We start from the raw sequence: 15,826 nt of genomic DNA, 5'->3' as shown, positions 1-15,826 counted from the left end.
AGAAACTCCGTTAAAAAGCATCGGTAATTTTTTATGGATTTTTTCTTCGCTACATAAGGAAGTGGGTCACTTATTTGGAGACACTACTACATGAGTTACAAAATTACGAAGAAAAAAAAACTGAGGAAACTTAAATTATATAGAAATTAGAGATAAATTGAAATTGCCAAAATTTCAAGAGATAGATTAAAAAAATTGAAGATGTAATTTGTGCTTATCTTAAAATATTATGTAATTTAAAATTAATTATTAGATTTCAAAAAATAAATTAGCAAATTTTAATGTGTGAGAATAAATTAAGGTAATCAAATTATGAAAAAGGGGGAAAACAGAAAAAATATTAAGAGATATATTAGGAAAAAAATATTGATGTATTTTGTGGGAAAGTTAAAATATATCAGAGTGAAAAACTATAGAAAATGGGGTTTTATTTGGGTTATGGGATGTTTGATTAAAGAACAATAGTGTATTGGAGGAAATAAAGAGAGTAAGAAAACGTTTTTTTTTTTGTATCATATATCCTATATAGTTGATTTCTAGATAAACTAATGTTAAAACAGTCACACGATATTTGTGTTATGCTACATTTTTTTGTATATGTAAACAACTATATTTTCCTCAGTCTTATGAATTAATATTAATTTTAAGTTAATTTTTTATTATTATAATATTAATTTGTATCAAGTATTAGAAAATATGACTTTTGGAGAGACGACACAAAAATTTTAAAAACCTGCAAATATTTAAGGAAAAAGTAAGCAACATTGCATGTGCACAAAAAGTAAGGAAAAAGTATCAACTGTATTGAACAAGAGAAAGAAGATGGCATGTGCACAAACTTGAAGTGGATTTGTGTAAATTACAAGTTTGAACAAATTGTTAGTTGTGATTTAAGACGGTAAGTCTTACTCTTACTATATCCTTTTATTAATTTTAATTGATGATTAAAGTTGTTGCATAAAAATTAAGATATTATATAAATTTTGTTTTCCTAAATTAAAGTATTATTAATTATCTATTTTTAAAAATATACCCTCAATATAAAAATCTGCATAATACAAATGATGATAAAACACATATAATTAATGATGCATTAAAATTTAGAAACATCAGATAAATTTTGTATGAGATAACGAATAAGAAATAACTACTTAATTACTTCAACAAAACTTTTTACCGAAATATACTATTATTTTATTTTGCGTCAAAATATAAAGAACACATATTAAATATTTTTTAAAAAAATTTGAACATTAAAATTTTAAAATTATATATCTAGATTTAAGATATATAAATATTAATAAAACTATAAATAAAATATATCGTGCGCCTACTTCTAGTATTTTAAATACATTTATGTTGTTGCATAACACAAACATGTAAATAAAGAAAAGAAGACATAGTAGACCCACGACAAGAAATAAGGCCCAAAAGTTGGCTAATTTCAGCTATCACGACAAAAGGCAGGCACAATACAATTCTCATATCGACATCCATAATTAATTATTCTGATCCTGATACACTTATTTTATTTTTCCTTCCTTCATCGTTGATATATATGCCTTCAACTTACTCAACCTTTTTTTAGTAACAACACAAGTATACACAAGTAACAAGCCCATATGAGATACCAAGAGAACCATGTCTACATATGAACCTAAAGAGGTGCATATAAATTATTCAATTTTACAGAAACAAAATAAGTAGTGGTTACTGGTTAGAGTAATTCTTTGGTCTAGTAGTGATGAGATAACGTACGACAAGCGTGGCGAGATCCCCAAATTAAAAGTCTTTTGTTCTTTTAACTTCAGTTATTTGCAAATAATGTAACACACTAACAGTCTTAACACTACTCCATTAATTAGTAGCATGTTCTCCTTCATGTTTACTGTTACCATTTATATATAGAAACGTTTCCACGTTTCTGTTTAGTTGTTCCAAGTATATATATAGGAACGTTTTAACTCCAAAACGACCTTTTCAAATCTTTAACTACACACTAAGTCCAATCCCGCGCTGTTCGCGGAGTCACTAATTCACTAATCATGGAGATCGGATACGATCATGTTTGAGTTGTTTTTAATATGATTAATTGTGGAAAAGATGTGATGCAAGCATAAGGCCCACTAACGCCATAAGCCCGGAAATTCCAACTCGGTCCAAGCGGGTGAGCAAATCCAACCCATGATACACTTACGTCCATTGGTAACCGCGATTACTTTTTAGAAATTTTAACTTCGAGAGAGGGGTGTATTCAATTTGATATTTTAAATAATTTTTGTAAAAGTTACAAATTTTATGCTATTTAATCATGAATTTTAAAAAGTCTTCTAAAATCCATTGTTATGGAACTGATGATTTAAAAATCTATTTTAAAATCCATTGTTATTCAAAATAGATTGTGTATTTGGATTTTAATAAGTTTTAGTGATTCTGGAGGATTTGAGAGGATTTATTTAGTTAAAAATACAGAAATCCAAATCTCATGGTTTTAGGTGGGATTTGAAAGAATTTTCCTATAAATCATATCAATTTTCCTAAAATCTACAAAAATTCAAAATTTCCTAAATCCCATCAAATCCTCCAAAATCATTGTTTCAATACACCCTCCCTAAATTTTAATTGTAGAGAATTTGGTTGTAGATGGTTTGACTGTAAAAAATTTAACTTTTAACTGTTAAAATCTGATTGTTTACCAACAACTTTTAAAGTTGTAACTGTTTTTTATTATTTTTATATATTAATAATATAATTTTAATAAATATATATTATGTCAGAATTTAATTTATATAGCAATTTAATAACAAGAATAAATTTTATTAATGATAAATTAAAAAATTAAAAATGTAAGTCAATCTAATATGTGATTTTGTTTGAAAATTCTGTTTTTGTTTTGTTTTTGGTGATTGATTTTCCATTTTTGAATGATTTTTAATTGTTTTGTATTTTTTTAATTGAGTAGTTATATGAATAGTCAAAAATCCATTAAATACTAATCAATGCATTGTTTTGAATGTTACTCTCTTACTAATGATGAATTTCATAAACTCTTTTACACTATTATTAATGATGATGATGAAAAAGCAAAAATTATTATTGAAATGAATCTTAAAAGAAAGAGAAAAAAATGAGAATTATTAATTTGTAAAAATATAATATGTAAAGTATATATATATAAATACTTTTGGAGAGCTTTTAGATGTAATGGGAGAAAAACAAATATTTTTTAATTGTTTAGCTTTAAAGCATGGTTTTGACATTTTAAAAAAAATGAGAAAACAAAGAAGGAGAAAAGAAGTGGATTTGAAAGCTTTAGAAAAAACAAAAGCAAAAAAAGTTTGATTGCCAAAAAAATGATTGTAACTGCTTTAAATAATTTTTAAGTATTAAAAGTCTGTTACCAATCAGGACCTTAGTCTATGTTTTCCTTTCTTGTTGCAAATAACGTGGTATCTCTATGATGCCACTTTTTCCTTGTTTCCAGTTGTGTAAGGAGTTAGGCTCCATGTTCAGTTCCAGCGTTGTAAGGAGTTGATCTCCAAGTATTTATATAAATGAGAAAACCACAAAAAGACATAGTCATAACTACCCAACAAATATCGATCTTGTTTGCATTACTAGCAAATACTCGTACTTTGAAGAGGGACCAAACAATTGGTATCAGAGCACTTTTTCTCAACAATTATTTCTCTTCGACGTTCTAAACGCAAAGGTAAACACATCGTGACTCCGGAGCCATCCGTTTAGCCGATGGGGACCAACAAGAAGTGGTTAGAAGAGTTAGAAACCAGTCAAGGTGTGTTGCAGGACGAACTGCAGAGATGAACACGGCCATGGTGGACTTGAAAGGAGATATGGAGGATAAACATAGGAAGATGGAAGAGTCCTTCACTCGCTTGATGGTAGCCGTGAACAACCGTGATCCTAGGGGAGGATCCGTGTCAAGGGGGAGCCACCAGAACGAACGAAGTCATCACCAAGGGGCGGAGAATAGGGACGAGTTTGATAACCCGTTTGCAGAAAATTACCACCAGAATGATGTCACTCAAGCCTGTTCTGCGAAGATTAACTTCCCGAGATTTCATGAATATGATCTAACAGAATGGCTAATCAAAGTGAAGCAATACTTTGAGTATCATGAGATGCGCCTTGATCAGATGGTGCGTTTCACAACTTTCCATCTAGATGGCGTTGCTAATGGCTGGTGGCAGGCTACAGCAAAGGCGTTGCGAAACGATCCTCTGTTGCTAACGTGGGAGGTATTCGAAGTTGAACTGTGGGCAAGGTATTGACCGAATGATGGTGAAATTTTTCACAAGGCACTAATGCAAATTCGCCAAACAGGGACACTAAACGAGTACCAGGAAGAGTTTGAGAGGTTGCACAATAAGGTGTACGGCTGGACACAGGAAGCGTTGGTTGGCACTTACATGAACGGTCTGCATTCCTCCATTGCAAATGGGATTTGAATGTTCCAACCAAACTCTATCAGAGAAGTAATCAACTATGCTCGGTTGATGGAAGGGCAGTTGCAGCGCCAGAAGAAGGAGTACCGTAAGCCACCACCCTTTGTACGGACGATTACACCAAACACGGCGCCAGCGTCATAGCAACATCCATGGGAATCTTCCAATTCCGCACCAAAGAAGCTGAGTCGGGACGAACTAAAACGAAAGCAAGAGTCTGGGTCTTTGCTTTAGCTGCGATGAACGTTACACGTCGGGTTATAAAAGTTGAAATTAGCAATTGCTGTTGATGGTGGGGGAGGATGAGGAGAAGAAGAGGATGAGGGTCAAATCGAGCCTGAAGAGACAGAGATCACACTGCAGGCTCTCACGGGTTGGTATACGAAGCAAACGCCTCGAGTGCACGCGGTGGGTAACTAACAACTATTGGTTGCTTTGATCGATAGCGGTGCTACACATAACTTCATCAGTGAGAGACAGCCAGCCGCCTTAATCTCAAACATATGGCCATCCACTTAAGTGTTGGGGCACATATCGTCACGTCGCGATGGATCTGGGTGGCGCTTCATTCAGCCTCGACTTCTTTGTGTTACCACTACAAGGGTTGGATGTGGTTCTCAGCGTCCAATAGTTGGAGTTATTGGGCCCGACTATGTGCGGTTGGAGAGCCCACATGATGGAGTTTAGTTGGGCTGGCCAGAAGATAGTGATCCACAGGCTGCTAAGCAAACAAATCGAACGGGCCCAACAAGATGAAATCACAAAAGAAGCCCGAAGGGGTTAGGCCTGTTTTGCGTTAAGTAATGTCATCGTTTCATCGGTTCCTGACGACATCGCTCATTTTCTTAGTGACTTTGACGACATGTTTCAGCCGCATACAACACTTCCACATGCGCGAGAGATAGAGCACTACATCACTCTTAAGGAAGGCGTTGATCCGATTAACGTTAAGCCATACCGTTATGCTTACTTCCAAAATGAGGAAATCACTACAAGAAAACTTAACATTGATAGCACCAGAAGATAGCTTATTTTTCACAACTGTTATTAAAGATGTGTTTGTAATTTGGCTTACTATGTAATAACACTTTTCAAAAGCTATACCAAAAGTTTACTAACCAGGAGATTTTAGAGCCTATATTTTCATCGGCGCTAGACACCTAGGTCATTGTGACTTTTCCCTTAAAATTGTATGGAAAGAAAAGAAAAAAACAACTTTGAACAGAAAAAAAAAAACCCACTCGACGGTATCCTCTTCTCCGGTCTTCTTTTCTATTGTATTCCTTCTTTTGATCTTTGATATCTCACTCTCTCAGCCTCCCTCTCACTTTATTTCTCTCTGCCTTTCTCTCATCTCATAATCGCAAGCGGGAATCAAATTTTTTTTTTCCTCCAAATTGAAAATTTAGGTTTTCGATTCCGCCGCAATTAATTGGTGAATCGCATAACTCGTCGCTGGACACAAGTAAGTAACTCCAGATATTGTTTCATTTCTCTAGTCCAAATCAATTCTGGAAATAGGCGAGTTGTGTGGGTTAAGATGAAGGGTGTGGAATCTCATTCCAGCGTCGGTGAAGCTATTCTCGATGGTGTGGCTGAAACATGCTTTGTGCCCATCGTTGATGTGAGCTTCTTATAGATTAAAGATGAACAAATTTAGGTTTAGTTTTTGTATTTGGTTTTTTTTATTTCGTTTGTTTTTTTGATTGATTTGTAGAAGAGGATTAGGAAAGGAGCTAGCTTTTCGAGGTATGTGCTTGACAAGGGTGCTTGAAACCGCCATAGATAGTGTTCGTGCTCATGTTGTGTTTGATTTATGTTTATTGCAGGAGCTTTGATTTATTTTCGTGCTCATGTTGTGTTTGGTTTTCTATTTCTACAGTTTGCTCCTTCAGCTGAGATACGACAATGCGATTAGAGCAAGAAACAAGTTTGGTAACATCTCTTAAACTTCAGATTTTATCTCTTAACTTTAGATGATTTCATTAAGTTGTATTTTCCATGTTTGAAACAGTTTAAGTTGGTAATCACGCTTCTATTCTAGTGATTTTCTGACAAGTTTGGTGCCTTTTTTGCTCTGTTATATAGCTCACATCAGTGGTCTCGTTGTTGCTTAGGTATATTGTCACCTACTCCCTATGTGCATCGCTCTTGTTCTCCATGTATCTTTTCATTTTGTTGGATATGGCTTTGTTTAGTATTTTGAATGGTTTAGAACAAAGATCTTGATTTGTGGAACTCTCACATCAAACTCAAATATATATATCTCGTATATGCATGCATTCATCATTATGACTTTTGCTGTCTTATATATGTCTGCATTTATGTTTTAAATCTAGTGTTTTTAGGGTGTATTATCAATTGAGCTTCTTCCCAAGAACCAATATTGCATTGTTAAAGTGTTTGATTTTACTTGTATTGTCTCATTGAGGTAAAAGATCTACTTAACCATTTATATAACTATTCTGAGCTAGTATCTCACTATAGTGTTCTTACAACTCGGGAATACTATATCAATTTGGATCTCCTATGATATGATTAGTCTCTTTATAAATCTTGATACATGCCTTCACTATAACCGTTTGATCTAGTTTCAACTCTAATTACATTTTCTCATGAGTTTTAGTATTGATCCATTTAGAGAGTACAATGTTTAGGGGAATAATGTATTGCTGCGGTTTTCTTTATATAGCTAAGTATTGTCACCTAATTGGTACATGTTATATCCTTTCTCACATTTTGGCAATGAAATTTGTATTTTATAGACATCAACGATTTGGAAACCTTCTTGTAAAGGTGCGGAATGGAAGCCATGTGTGAACAAGTCTACTAGAGCTATTACATAGCATTTTTACTTTCTTATTAAGTAAAGGCGATGAAGGACAAGGATGGTGTGGCTAGAGCCATGAAGATGCGGTTGATGGTGTTACGAGTTCAACGGAAGATCCAGTTGGTGGCACTTAGGATGTTAGTTTTATTTTGTTTCAAAACTTGGCTGCACTGCACATTAGTATAAGACTTGGTATGATCTTATGTATGACATTTTTTTTGTTATATTATATATACAGATGATTTATGAAATCTATATATATAAATAGATTTTGCAAAATAAATTGAAAGAGAGCTATGGTAGAAGCTCCTAACATAGCATGAAAAATGACTTATTACATTGTTTTTAAAAATTAAAAAAAAAACACAATAGCAAAGTATTTGTTACTGCTATAGTAGAAGATTTTAATATAACATACGTATCCGATAACAGTAGCCTAACATAGTGTTTGTGAAAAACCTATGACGTATTATAGCATTTCTCTACTGCTATCAATGTAGATATTTGTGGTAGTGAATCGAGAAACATGTGCCACCGCCTTCACCAAGCTCGATCTCACCGCAGGATATCACCAAGTCTGCATTCACCCTCCTGACATCCCGAAGATGGCATTCCAAAATTTATTGCAATCTATTGCAAGCGATCGCGATCCAGTTTTAACAAGTGAGTTATGGCAGGAACTATGGCGCATCTCTGGAACTAAACTACGCATGTCCTTCGTATACCACCCCAAAATAGATGGTTACCCTCAAACTGCTTGGGCTGACAGATACAAACCGATCGAGGTATTTTTCACTTTATCGGAAACTTTGAATCTTGGGTGTTTCAGTGTGGGTTATGTATGCAATGGTTAGATTTGTTTGAAATTTACTGGGATTTGTTTCAGATCTATTGATTTTTGAAGGAATTTTGCTTTTTTGCTTGATTTTTTTTTTGTTCTCAGGTGAAGAAACCTGAAGCTCGGTCAAGGGGAAAGAAAAAGTAAGTTGTTTGAGTCTTTTGCTTTCTAGCGCTTAATCAGATAGTTCGGTTTTACTTTTGTTTGTTAAAAAATGTGTTTTTTTTTTTGTTTCTTGATGGAATGATTAAGTGATTTCATTTTTGTAGGGATGATGATGTTGAAGAGATAATTCGGGCTCGATGCAATTTTAGACGTGCTATTGTTGATGAGTCCCATACATATGAGCTTAATGATGATGCTTATGTGCAGGTATGACTCTATTTCTGAATGAGAAATTTACTTTTGAAAGCATCAATTTATCTTTAGCACATTACTTGCAAGATAGGAGATTGTGAAAGACATTTTGTTTATTAGTGTTTTGAGTTTGATGATTGTTGGGTTTTATACCACTTTGTAAATGTGCCAGCATTGTTAATTTTTATAGAATAATTTAAAGTGCAGGATGGATAATTTGTTAATGGGGATCACTTTCTCCTCACTGAACATTTTTCATTTATAAACCGATAAATATGTTTGCATTGTCTCTGTTTGTCATGATTTATATTTCTGCAAATGTTTATGAAGACACATTGATAATAGCTACATTTCCTAGCTGAAGAACTCATCTGAAACAATAACTACTGATTGTTATTTAGGCTGTCATATTCCCATTAAAGATAGGAACATCTTTAGCTTTTATGGTGGCTTATCATATTGTTCTATGCTTTTACAAAATAATTAGATACTTTACTATAGATGACTTGCATTTCTCACAATTTAGTTTTATTTTGTTTGTTTAGGCTGGTAAGGGGAACGCGCCTTACATTTGTAAAACTGTTGAAATGTTCGAAAGGGCTAATGGGAAACTATACTTTGCGGTTCAATGGTTCTAAAGAGCTTCTGATACTGTAAGAATCAAAATTTTATTGTTCTTTACCTTTTCTTTTTTTACTATGTTGAATTGTCTAAAGTTTTTGGTTTTCTTAACTTTCAGGTAATTGGCAACCTCAATGCAATAAGTGACAAACGTGTGTTTTTCTCGAAGGTTCGAGATACAAATAAATTAGGAACCCTTGTCAAAAAGCTTGAAATTTTGATGATTTCCTTAAATGTACGTACTTATTTAATTTATAGTCGGTTGTTATTTATAGTGTATGTTTTTGGTTATTTGGTATTTTGTGCAATCTTCCATTGATACTAACTTACATATGTTTCTCATGCCAGGAAAATACTGCGGAGACTATCGCTGCAACAAAAAACTGTGATTACTATTGTGATATGAACTATTTGTTGCGTTATTCAACATTTTGAAGCTATACAAGAAGGTTAGTGCTTTTAACAGTCGATTTATCAAGTTAGATTTTCTTTCCACCGTCAATGGATTAGATAACATGCTGCAGTTTCTAAAGATAACTAATCATATATAGATCTTTCGATTGTGCAGATACCAAGATGGCTATAAGTGAAAGTTCAACAATATCCAGTGATAATGATGTAAACGGAGGAGTTGTTGTTATATCAGAGGATAAAAAAACTTCTCAAGCTATTGTTGCTAAAAGAGAGGCAACATTGCTTGACCTCTACTGTGGTTGCGGTGCAATGTCCACTGGGTTGTGCATGGGTGCAAAGCAAAACTCGCTGGTTTGAAACTTGTCATTGTGAGGCATTTTAACTTGCTAACTATAATTGTTTAATAGTTATCAGATTTGTTCAATCTCTTTGATGCTATTTTTTTGCTTTATAAAAAAATAATTTCTCAAGAAATGGGCTGTCGACATGAATGCACATGCGTGTAAAAGCTTGGAGCATAACCACCCAGAAACACAAGTAAGATTTTCAGTATTTCTTTATGTTTTCCATTTTTCCAATTCAATTTAATCCCCTATGTTTAGTCTCAAAAGTCACTTCATTTTAGATAAGAAACATGTCCGCAGAAGATTGATTTCATGTTGCTGCTTAAGGAGTGTGAAAAACTATACATTTATTTCTCTTTGAGAAAAAGTCCAAATTCGGAAGAATATAATAACCTTTATGGGATGACTGTTGTTGAGGACGATAAAGATGATAGCAAGGAGAGTGACAATGAAGATGATGGAGAGGTATTTACAGTGGCAAAGATTGTTGGTATTACCTTCAGCGATCCTAAAAATATAAAGAAAAGTGGACTTTATTTGAAGGTATTGTTGCTCTGTTTGTACAAATTTCACTCTATATTTCATGGTTTTGCCTTCTTATAGTCACAATCTTCTCTGATGTTTGGATATAATAGGTACGGTGGCTGGATTATGCTCCTTCGCATGATACATGGGAACTCATTGAAGGACTCATGTAAACATAAGATAAAGAGTGCTTCCTTAAAATAACATATGTCAATAGTTTGTTAAAGTCTCTAAATTTATCTGTAAACAGTAATTACCGGGAAAAGATCAAAGAGTTTGTTGAAAGTGGATATAAATCTGGCATCCTTCCGTTACAAGTATGTTTCTTTACACCTAATACATTTGCTTTCTTAAATTTCTGAAGCCAATGAAAAGTTCTTCTTTTATGTGCTAAGCTCTATGCGTCGTATGTATAGATAATGTACTTATATTAGTTTGTGTTTGATAGTTCATCAAAAATATTGTTGTGTGTCAGTTAGTTGCAAGTTGCTGAACGGGTTAAATAGAGTTAGTAATTGAATAGTTAGGGATTAAAGCATTATCCTGGAATTGGTGATTAGGTGACAGTTGTTAGAGAAGTCCTCACTTTATTGGTAAATATAAGAATAAGAGTTTTACAATCTCATATTCTTGACAATAATGCCTAAACACTAATTTAGGGAGGTGTTAATGTTATTTGCGGCGGTCCTTCCTCTCAAGGAATCAGTGGTCATAACCGCTTCAGGAACACAGAGGAGCCTCTAAACGATGAGAAGAATAAGCAGCTTCTTGTTTATATGAAAATTGTGGAGTTTCTGAATCCAAAATACGTTTTAATGGAAAATGTGGTTGACATGCTGAAGTTTGCTAAGGGCTACCTTGCGTATGCTGTGGGACGGCTTATCCAAATGAATTACCAAAGTCGAATGGGAATGATGGCTGCAGGTGCATATGGTCTTGCTCAGTTCTGCATGCGGTTCTTCTTATGCGGTGCACCCTCTAGTGAGGTAAAAAATTTAATGTTATTTCTTTGTTTTATATAAATGAATAGATGGTATTCTTAAGTTGTATCTTTCTATTTCACATGCTTCCTCAATTTCCACTTCCAACTCATGATGTAGTCATGAGAGGAAATGTTCCTGTGGAGTTTGAGGTAAGAGACCTAAGTGAGTGTATTACTATTCCATATGTCTAGCAAATACACATCTTTGCTTATATTTAATGCAAAAGAACACAGTAGCCTATAATGAAGGCCATACTGTGAAGTTGGTAGACAAACTTTTACTTAAAGACATGATATATGATATTCCAGCAGTAAGTCTAGATGTCTGGCTTATCTATACTAAAACTTAGCATATTTGTCTTGCATATTCTTGTCTTACTAAGTTTTACTTTGAGTTTAGGTTGAAAACAGTGAGGTGAGGGATGAGATACCATATGACAAAGATCCCATAATTCCATTTCAACAGTTCATCAGACTTAGAAAAGATGGTAAGATTCTAACTTTTGTTTTTTGGGGGATGATGTAAAACAAAAAATAAAAGACAACTATTATGGCAACTTGAGGTTCATTGAAAAATTGTTTATGAACTTTTTGAACAGAAGTTTTAGAGTCATCAACAAATTTCAATTCTAAAGAGCATGTCTTATATGATCACCATCCCTTGAATCTGAATATTGATGATTATCAGCATGTTTGTCGTGTCTCCGAGAAGAAGGTACAACCTTCTCATATTCGTTGATCTTATTTTTTTGGTTCTTGTTTGTTTTAGTTTTCTAAGATTATTCTGATTTTTTCCAGTACATTGGTATTAGGGAGCAAATTTTAGGGACTTTCTTGGTGTAATTGTTGGACACGGTAATGTAGTTCACTTGGATGAGAGTATGGAAAGGTTCATGTTTGAATCTGGAAATCCGTTGGTAATCATATTCATCTCTTTTTTTGGTCCTCATATAAAATTTGCTTTTTCTTCTTCATGGACTGCTATACTTGCTTTTCTTTTGTATTGACTACCTATGTTGTTCAAACAGGTACCCGATTATGCCGTGAGTTATGTCGACGAAATATCATCCAAGTAAGTTTTCATTTACCTTTCTTCATTCTCTGTAAATTCTGAATTTGCCTAACTTTATTCTGTTATAGAAGTGTGACCTAAACCATTTGCTTTTTTTTCAGGCCCTTTGGACGCCTCTGGTGGGATGATACTGTCACTACGGTTGTCACTCAAGCGGAACCACACAACCAGGTGAGACCTTTCATGAAAAATAATTATATGTTCTGAATTTTGGCTAGTTGTAAGTAAGTTAGTTTAGAGACTAAAAGACACAGTTATTATCGTGTTCTAGATTTGCATAGATTCCCTTTGGATGTGAATAGAAATATTGGAAACAACGTAAGAGTTACCTATTTGACGTTGTTTATGATTGCAGGTGATCATTCATCCCCAGCAAGATCGTGTTCTATCCATTAGAGAAATTGCCAGTCTCTAGGGCTTTCCTGATGACTACAAACTCTTTGGCCCACCAAAACAAAAGTGAGTTAATTGTGATTCTGTTTTGTTAGAGTTTCTGAGATTTGAAATTTGAAATTCAGACTAAATCTTATATAAATATTTTTGTTTTTCAGGTACATTCAAGTTGGTAACACGGTTGCAGTTCCAGTAGCGAAGGCCCTTGGATATGCTTGGGCAATGGCATTCCAAGGTCTCACAGTAAGAAACGATGATCCACTTCTTACTCTGCCTGAAGGTTTCGCTCACATGAAGCCTTGAACACAAATCTTCCTTCCGAACTTGCATGAACTCTATTGATTTCATTGTCCTTCAGTTTATCTTTGATTGTTTTCAATTTCCAAGTTATTGTTCTGAATTTCTTTAGGATTTTCGTTTAAATCAGATTCTATGGATATCTTATGGGATTCTCTCTCTTTTGATCAAAGTTATTGTTTGATTCGTTGGGTTACAAAAACTTTTTGCCTCTTAATAATATATAAGGCCACTAAAAATAAGATCTGTTTTAAGGGTAAATCATATGAAGTGCTTGCTAATAACCTACGAAGCCCAATAGAGCCGTGGTACAAAAGCATTTGGTACTTAAACCCAAATATTTGCCCAAGCCTAATAATAGACAAAGTTTTCAGATTGAGATTTAACTTAGAGACAAACCCAAATATTTGAGAGATTATGGTGATATTTTATAAAAGAACTTCTGGAGTCTGAAAGATAGGATTCCTTGTTGGTTTGGTATTGTATATAGCTTGTTGAGTTAAAGTTTTAGTTTTGTGTATGTTTTCGTTTATTTATATATATGGTTGGCTTCTTCCATCATTGTATTCTATTTTGCTTTATAGTATCAGTTGTTTTCTGTATATGGCTCTTTTTTAGTACTAGAAGGGTGTTTTTTCAACTGCATTTAACACAAGTTTGTAGTGTATTTCTAAAAGTCTTACTCTATTTAAGGTTTAAAATAACAAATATGAAAGGAATCACAAATTTTCCTAGGATTCGGAACGTATTTTTATTGACCCGATACATGTCATATAAGTATTTTTCTCCTAAATTATTAATTTTTATATAAGTAATCGTATGTATATCCCGGCAAAACCTGTTTACAGATTATTGGAAAAAACTGTAATATAAAAATCACCAGTTAATCAAAATTACATAGAAACATACAAGACTGGTCCACTAACTCGAACATCGTCGTTTCTGTCGGGCATGGTCTATTAATAATACAAATATACATCATCGATGAATCGACTTGACGCACCGAAGCTGATTAGTTATATTAGTTCTACTTTCCGAGAACTTCCTAGATTAAACCCAACAAGCTATATTATTTTTTCATATTAATAGTGTGAAGATTGTATTAAAATGGATATCTAGCTCCTATCAATTTGTTAATTGTCCCATTAATATTATTATCTTGACCCAATTATAGATCTGATGGCCTCCCTCATCACTAGTTTTTAATACTAGTCTGAATTTTTTAGGCTAAAGAAAACGAAAAATATCACGTTATATGTTGAGTTTTTGTAACTAATAAAAATAGATGAATGACTCGGATAGACGTGGACATCCCCTTTTGTATCTTTCTCGTATTATATTTAAAATCAGTGGTTGTATAAAATAGCTTCGTTCCAATCTCCTTTTTCACATGGCTAAGTGCCTAAGTCGTCGTAATTAACGTTTATCTACACATTATGTGATCTTCAGTAAGTTTATATATAGCTATTAAGATAAATTACATTACTAATCAATGTTTTTTAATATGCTAAGCTCAAGTCATTATTGCGATATGTTATATGTGGGGTTTGAATTTGGGTTGTGATAAGGTCACAACACTATTACAAACCATTATGCTATGAGTCATGATTTCGTAGTAAATGATTTAAATAATACAAAAAACATCATGATAAGCTATTCAACCATTTCTTTAAATTAATGTTTACTGATACAGTTTGCCGTTTTGGTAACGGAAGAAACGAGTCACGTATATAAATTGACTGTTTATAGCTAGACTAGTCCATGTATGTTGACGTTTATAAATTATATTAATGCATCGTGACGTTTTATATTCTGATGACTTACTTCAAAACCCTTTCATCAAACTATTCAAACTAATGTATTTGAATCCTTCGCTTATACGTTGGCAAGTCCTTGTTCATCCAGACAGCACAAAAAGCCAAAAACCAAATGAAAATAGTATATCGAGTTTTGCTCAAGTGGTTGAGACACCAAACAACGCTTACGTTCCAACTCTCAAGTTGTTTGAATATCGTAAGCATTAAAGCCGTTTGTTCTAGATATTTTCTATTGCAGTTAATGGCCAGAAAAAATAAATAAAATTCAGATGGAGAATTTAGAAACATGATATTCCAACCTTGTATACACGTTTGATGCTAATCCAACGATATCAATGGAGACTTAGTCTATCGCTTGATTTTTCACAAGTAGGTCCTGCTTCAGTCCTACTCCTACATTTTAAGCCTCATTTTTCTTGTGGCATCCTAATTTTAAATAATATCTTTAATTTATTGTTAAAAAAAAAATTGAATATAAGGTTTTTGAAAAAAAAAAAAAATCGGTTAACTGTTTCTTATAAGTGATCCGATTAACTGTTTCCAGCGATTATGAAGAAAGCGGTTAAGAAAAAGTAAAAATAAAAAAGAATAAATTACACCGAATAGTTAGATATTAGTTATGATTGGTAAGTCATCATCTATTTTACCATTCATGGATGTATTTCTGTTTTTGTTTTGCAGATTATTGATAAATCTATCACCATGCCAGCTACATATATGATTCTAATATGAATTGGTGGGTTTAGTTAAAAGTTTACTGATTTTCTTAAAAAAGTTTGATGCATGTAGAAATGTTTGTTGTGAATATGTAAGCTGTCTTTTGTTTGGGAACCTTTCACCGTCACTTTTTTTTTTTTAACAAACACCTTC

At 33.4% G+C, this 15,826-nt stretch overlaps 1 long non-coding RNA gene and 1 pseudogene across 9 annotated transcripts; both read left to right on the top strand.

Moving 5' to 3' along the window:
- Positions 1-5,679: 5,679 nt before the first annotated feature.
- Positions 5,680-7,547, top strand: LOC147944851 (uncharacterized). 8 transcript variants are annotated; one of them, XR_015557863.1, is made up of 6 exons: positions 5,680-5,713; positions 5,876-5,931; positions 6,033-6,090; positions 6,184-6,256; positions 6,349-6,401; positions 7,232-7,547. It is a non-coding gene; the product is annotated as an uncharacterized LOC147944851 (long non-coding RNA). The 8 variants fall into 8 exon arrangements; XR_015557862.1 differs by lacking the exon at positions 5,680-5,713 and adding an exon at positions 6,555-6,583 and having other exon boundaries at positions 5,928-6,090; positions 6,184-6,215; XR_015557866.1 differs by lacking the exons at positions 5,680-5,713; positions 5,876-5,931 and adding an exon at positions 6,481-6,583 and having other exon boundaries at positions 5,951-6,090; positions 6,184-6,215.
- Positions 7,548-7,783: 236 nt separating this feature from the next.
- Positions 7,784-13,341, top strand: LOC104788054 (DNA (cytosine-5)-methyltransferase CMT3-like; annotated as a pseudogene). Its single transcript, XR_015557858.1, has 19 exons — positions 7,784-8,081; positions 8,240-8,277; positions 8,404-8,506; positions 9,037-9,144; positions 9,231-9,347; positions 9,461-9,561; positions 9,681-9,894; positions 9,998-10,063; positions 10,152-10,413; positions 10,506-10,564; positions 10,646-10,712; positions 11,055-11,381; positions 11,778-11,865; positions 11,977-12,092; positions 12,190-12,294; positions 12,406-12,449; positions 12,551-12,620; positions 12,805-12,908; positions 13,001-13,341. The product of XR_015557858.1 is annotated as a DNA (cytosine-5)-methyltransferase CMT3-like (transcript).
- The last annotated feature ends 2,485 nt before the right edge of the window (positions 13,342-15,826 follow it).

The sequence above is a fragment of the Camelina sativa genome, chromosome 5, assembly GCF_030686135.1.
Source record: "Camelina sativa cultivar CO46 ecotype springtype chromosome 5, ASM3068613v1".
NCBI lineage: Eukaryota > Viridiplantae > Streptophyta > Magnoliopsida > Brassicales > Brassicaceae > Camelina > Camelina sativa.
The sequence above is the reverse complement of the archived record's forward strand: the minus strand, read 5'-3'. Positions and strand labels throughout refer to the sequence as shown.